Source organism: Haliaeetus albicilla, chromosome 29 (assembly GCF_947461875.1).
Source record: "Haliaeetus albicilla chromosome 29, bHalAlb1.1, whole genome shotgun sequence".
Taxonomy (NCBI): Eukaryota; Metazoa; Chordata; class Aves; order Accipitriformes; family Accipitridae; genus Haliaeetus; species Haliaeetus albicilla.
Window position 1 is genome coordinate 6,429,886 of NC_091511.1, and position 5,097 is coordinate 6,434,982.

The 5,097-nt window shown below is 55.1% G+C and overlaps 1 pseudogene; it reads right to left on the minus strand.

Annotated features, from left to right (window-relative positions):
• Positions 1-2,041: 2,041 nt before the first annotated feature.
• LOC138682567 (olfactory receptor 14A16-like) lies at positions 2,042-3,007 on the minus strand (annotated as a pseudogene).
• Between the last annotated feature and the right edge of the window lie 2,090 nt (positions 3,008-5,097).

A 5,097-nucleotide genomic window follows, 5' to 3' on the forward strand; every position in this document is an offset into this window, starting at 1 on the left:
TGGGCCTGCCTCAGCACCTGGCCAATTGGGTTCTTTCCAAAGAAGTGACCTCAAAATCCACCTCCCACCTACCATGCCTCTCCTTGCATCATCCTCTTCTGGAAACAGGAGTCACCTCCCACCCAGCCTCCCACAACCCTGCCCCTTTACCTGCCTCTCCTCTCCCCTCCCCAGCACTGTCTTTCTGCTGGGCAGGCAGAAACGTGCTCCCCCACCCCATGGGGACGCCAGAGCCCTGGTGGGACAGCTGGAGTGGTGGGAGGGCAGCCATGGGTGCCAAGGGCTCCTCAGGAAGGCAGGTGGAGGGTGAGGAGGCGGAGGGGAGCTCTGTGCAAAGGGGAGGCTGGTGTGCACAGAGCCTTGCCTTGGAGGAAGCCTCATGGTCACAGGTCCTCGATGACATGGCAAGTTGAAGCACCCCACAGTCTGCTGGGAGGGCAGCAGGGCTGGGCACAAGCAAGCCAAGAGACTCCTGCAGGGTGTGGAAGACAGCTTTTTGACAGAGACACTCAATGAGCTGTCTAGGGCTGGTCTCTTCCTGACAGACAGAGTGGATCTGTCTGGGGATGGGAAGGAGGAGGGCAGCCATGGCTGCTACCACCATGAGATGGTGGAGAAGTGGGACAACTAGCAGAATGGCAGTGCGGGACTGCAGGAGAGCTGCTTTCTGGTAGCTGAGGATCTGCTTGGACTGTGTTGTGGTTTCAGCCCAGCTGGTAACAAAGGACCACACAGCCACTCGCTCACTCCTCCTGCCCCCCTCTGGTGGGATGAGGAGGAGAACCAGAAAGTGGAAAAGAAAAAAAAAAAACCAAACCGCAGAACCTCATGGGTTGCGATAAGGACAATTTACTGGGACAACACAAAAAGAGAAGTTACAACAACAACAACAACGGTACTAATAAAAGAATATACAAAACGAGTGATGCGCAGTGCAACTGCTCACTACCGGGAACCTGACGCTCCACCAGTTCCCCCACTGAAAACAGAGAGACACCTCCCCACCCCGCTCCCCATTTATATGATGAGCATGATGTCACATGGTATGGAATAGCTCTTTGGCGAGTTCAGGTCAGCTGTCCTGGCTGTGCCCCCTCCCAGGTTCCTACGAAAATGAACCCTATCCCAGCTGAACCCAGGACAGACTGTCCTGGAGGACAAAGGGCCTTGAGTCCCTCCTGGATCTTCAGGGACAACGTCCTCAAAGCCCAGGCAGAAGCCAGCCTGATGCACAGGGAGTCGAGCAGGACCTGGCAAGAGGTCAGCGTGGATGAACAGGGACCCCCCTGACTTAGGAGGTCCAACACCAGAAGGAAGTGCAGGGAGGCTGGAGGGGGAACAGCCTGCCCGGGAGGCAGACAGACACCTGGCCTGTGTGTGCAGGGATGGAGCCAGCAAAGCCAGAGCTTGGTCGTGGCTGGAAATGGCCATGCATGGGGAGGGCACCCAGAAGGGCTTCTCTAAATGTGTTGTCAGTACAACGACGGCAACCGAGGGAACCACTGGTCCCAACTGGCAGTGGGGCACGGGGATGGAGTGACAAAGCCAGTGTAAATACAGCAATTCCTCAGAACCAAGATTCTCCCTCGAGAGTCCTGCCACACAGCAGGACTGGGACTGAGCTGCCAGAGCACTCAGGCCTTACACCAAGCCAGGGGCTGAGAAGGAGAGTGTGGGAGTGGAAAGAGAGCAGCTCTGGGAAGACCAAGCACTGGTGCTGCCTGGCAGTGCTGCTGTGCTGAGACTCTTTTCCCCTTCCCTTCCACACACAGACACTGCCCTGCAGCTTCACCAAGATCTCAGAGGAAGGATCTCAGGCAAACAAGTCGCTGCAGGGTCCTTTACTGTGTTGAAATACAGAGAGAGCACTGCGCCTCATTTACACAGCCTCGGGGTCAAATTCTACAGGTAGACAGTGAATTACAAGTGGGATGAATCATAAAATTTCATTGTGAACATTATCACTAGAAAAATAAAGAAAACACCACGGCCACCACAAAGAAGAATCAGAGAAGACAGGCTGAGCCTGTAATGAGTTCCATTATGAATGCTCTGCAGAAGAAAACAGGGCGTTAATTGCTTCTGAAAAGCACCCGCTCATCATTTTCCTCAGGGCATCCTTGAGCTCCTGGTTCCTCATGCTGTAGAGGAGGGGGTTCACTGCTGGAGGCACCACCGAGTACAGAACTGCCACCACCAGGTCTAGAACTGGGGAGAAGATGGAGGGGGACTTCAGGTAGGCAAACGTGCCAGTGCTGATAAACAGGCAGACCACAGCCAGGTGAGGGAGGCACGTGGAAAAGGCTTTGTGGCGTCCCTGCTCAGAGGGGATCCTCAGCACAGCCCTGAAGATCTGCACATAGGAGAAAACAATGAAAACAAAACAACCAAATGCCAAACAGACACCTAGCACAAGAAGGCCAACTTCCCTGAGGTAGGAGCGTGAGCAGGAGAGCTTGAGGATCTGGGGGATTTCACAGAAGAACTGGCCCACAGCATTACCTTGGCAGAGTGGTAGTGAAAATGTATTGGCCGTGTGCAGCACAGCGTGGAGAAACCCACTGGCCCAGGCAGCTGCTGCCATGTGGACACAAGCTCTGCTGCCCAGGAGGGTCCCGTAGTGCAGGGGTTGGCAGATGGCAACGTAGCGGTCGTAGGCCATGATGGTGAGGACACAATACTCTGCTACTGCCAAGAAGGCAAAAAAAAAGACCTGTGTAGCACATCCCCAGTAGGAGATGGCCCTGCTGTCCCACAGGGAATTGGCCATGGATTTGGGGACGGTGGTGGAGATGGAGCCCAGGTCGAGGAGGGAGAGGTTGAGGAGGAAGAAGTACATGGGGGTGTGGAGGTGGTGGGCGCAGGCTACAGTGGTGATGATGAGGCCATTGCCCAGGAGGGCAGCCAGGTAGATGCCCAGGAAGAGCCAGAAGTGCAAGAGCTGCAGCTGTCACGTGTCTGCAAATGCCAGGAGGAGGAACTCAGTGATGGAGCTGCTGTTGGGCATTAGCTTCTTCTGGGCATGGGGCACTGTCCAAGAGGGTAAAGCCAGTGACAAGTTAGAAGAAAATTCTTTGAGCTAAACATAATGCATTTGTCACAGAAACCCCACCAAAGCTGCCTCTCGTATTTCAGAAAGACCTTTGTAGGTCCCTTTCTTGAGCTGTGCTTGGTGCTGGCTGAGGGTGCCACTGGGAGCAGCGGGCTCTGCTTTGGGATCCTGAGGAGTCAGTGCTGCCCTACAGCAAGAGGTAAATGGGAACATGGGGTAATCTTAGTTTACATCCACTTGTCATGTCAAATAGCTTTTCAGCATTGTCACTGCCAATGCAACCAAAACTGGGGATTTTGTTTTGAGTATTTGTTCTGGTTTCCACACACCAATTAAGGAGTGCTTTTGGCAGGGAAAGAAGTGAATGTCCTAAAGATGGGATGTCCTGAAAGGAAAGTTTTGTCATTTGTGTCACTGGGAGCCTGGGGATTAGGAGGGGATTGGGATATTTTACTCACATGGACAAATGTCTGAAATGCACCCAAATCCCCCCTCCCCATTCCTCTCCAGTGACAAGAACAAGAGGAGCAGGGACAGGAGGACAAAAATGGATAAACACTACAGACCTGCTGCCAATGGAGGCAGGACAGGGACAGATGGTAGGGCATTTGATAATTTCTTCTCTTCAGGGCTGAAGCCACTGAGAAGGTGACTGAGTCCCCATGGCCGTAAAGGCAGAGGCTCTGCTGGGTGGGAGAAAAGACCAAGGGTTTTCTCCGCTGATGGCAGGGAGATGCCTGAACCCCCCCTCTCATGGCATTTCTGGAAGCAGCTCCCTCTCTCACTCCCTGCCCCTGTCTCTGCTGCCTGGAGCTGTCCCTGTCAGCAGCTGCTTCTCCATCCCCTTGTCTCCTTCCTCTCCCTGCTCACAGACCCCATCCCACCCGCTGTGTGCTCAGCTCTGCCCTGCAGACCCCTCCTGGCAGCCAGGCACTGCCCAGGGGCATCTCTGTGTGTGCAGGGGCTAAAGAGCACCTCAGACAAGTGCTAAGGACAACTGGGGTCTCGGTGCCTTCTCCAGAGGGGACAAATAAATTTTAATGTCACACTGCCCACCCACCCACCAGGAGGATAAAAGTTCAAAGCAAAGACTCCTTACCTTTCAGGAAAATACTGCCTTGATGTTCTTCTTGAAAGTCCCCTCGGAAATGCCCAGGGCTGAGCTGGAGCTCTGAGCAAACCTGACGCACGCAGCACGCTCTCGACAGCAGCAGCACCCTGCTCTGCCCTTCCAGGGGTCATTTCTTTCACCCACACCTTCTCCCCACACTGTCATGGGGAGTTCCCTGCGCAGGCTGAGTGCTGACCCTGGCAGGCAGCAAAGTCCCTGCTCCATCACTCAGCCCCTGAAACACCAGGACCCTGCTCTGAAGGACAGCCCTGGGCACCCCTGCATGCACACCCGGCTTCACAGCCCTGCAGCTGGTGCCAGGAGAAGGCAGCCCTCATGCCCTGTCCCTCTGACAGGGCAGCAGGGAACCCTGCTCTGCAGCACATCCTTCTCTTCTACACCAGAGATAAAAAGAGTCCTCCTGCCAGATCCCATACACTGTCAGATGTCCCAGATCCCTGCAGGAACTGAAGCTCTATTGCCCTGCACCCACAGACTTACCATGCAGAGGGCTGGGAAGATTTCTCCCGCAGTGAGCTCTCAGCATCCTCCCACTCCACACTGCCTTTAAGCTCTCTCTGCCTTGCAGGTCTCCTCTCGATGCCTGCAGGCAGTGCCCCCAGCCCTGCTCCTGGGCAGAGCTGTCTCTCTGCAGCGCTGCCCGCTTGCCATGAGCTCCCTCTGTCCCAGGAGCCCAGCCCAGCTCAGCAGCAGAGGACCAGCCCAAGGCAGCACTTGCTCTGCCCCCTCTGGGCTCCCTCCAGCTGTCCCTGGGCCTCCAGGGGAACCTGCTGGGAAACAGGCTGAAGCAATCACGGATGTTCCCTCCCGCACCTGCAGAGAGACACTGCTTTCCAGCAGGGTCATTGCTCTGCTGAGAGACAGACTTAGGTCCAAGAATCCACTTGTCTGAGAATCATAGAATCACTGAGGT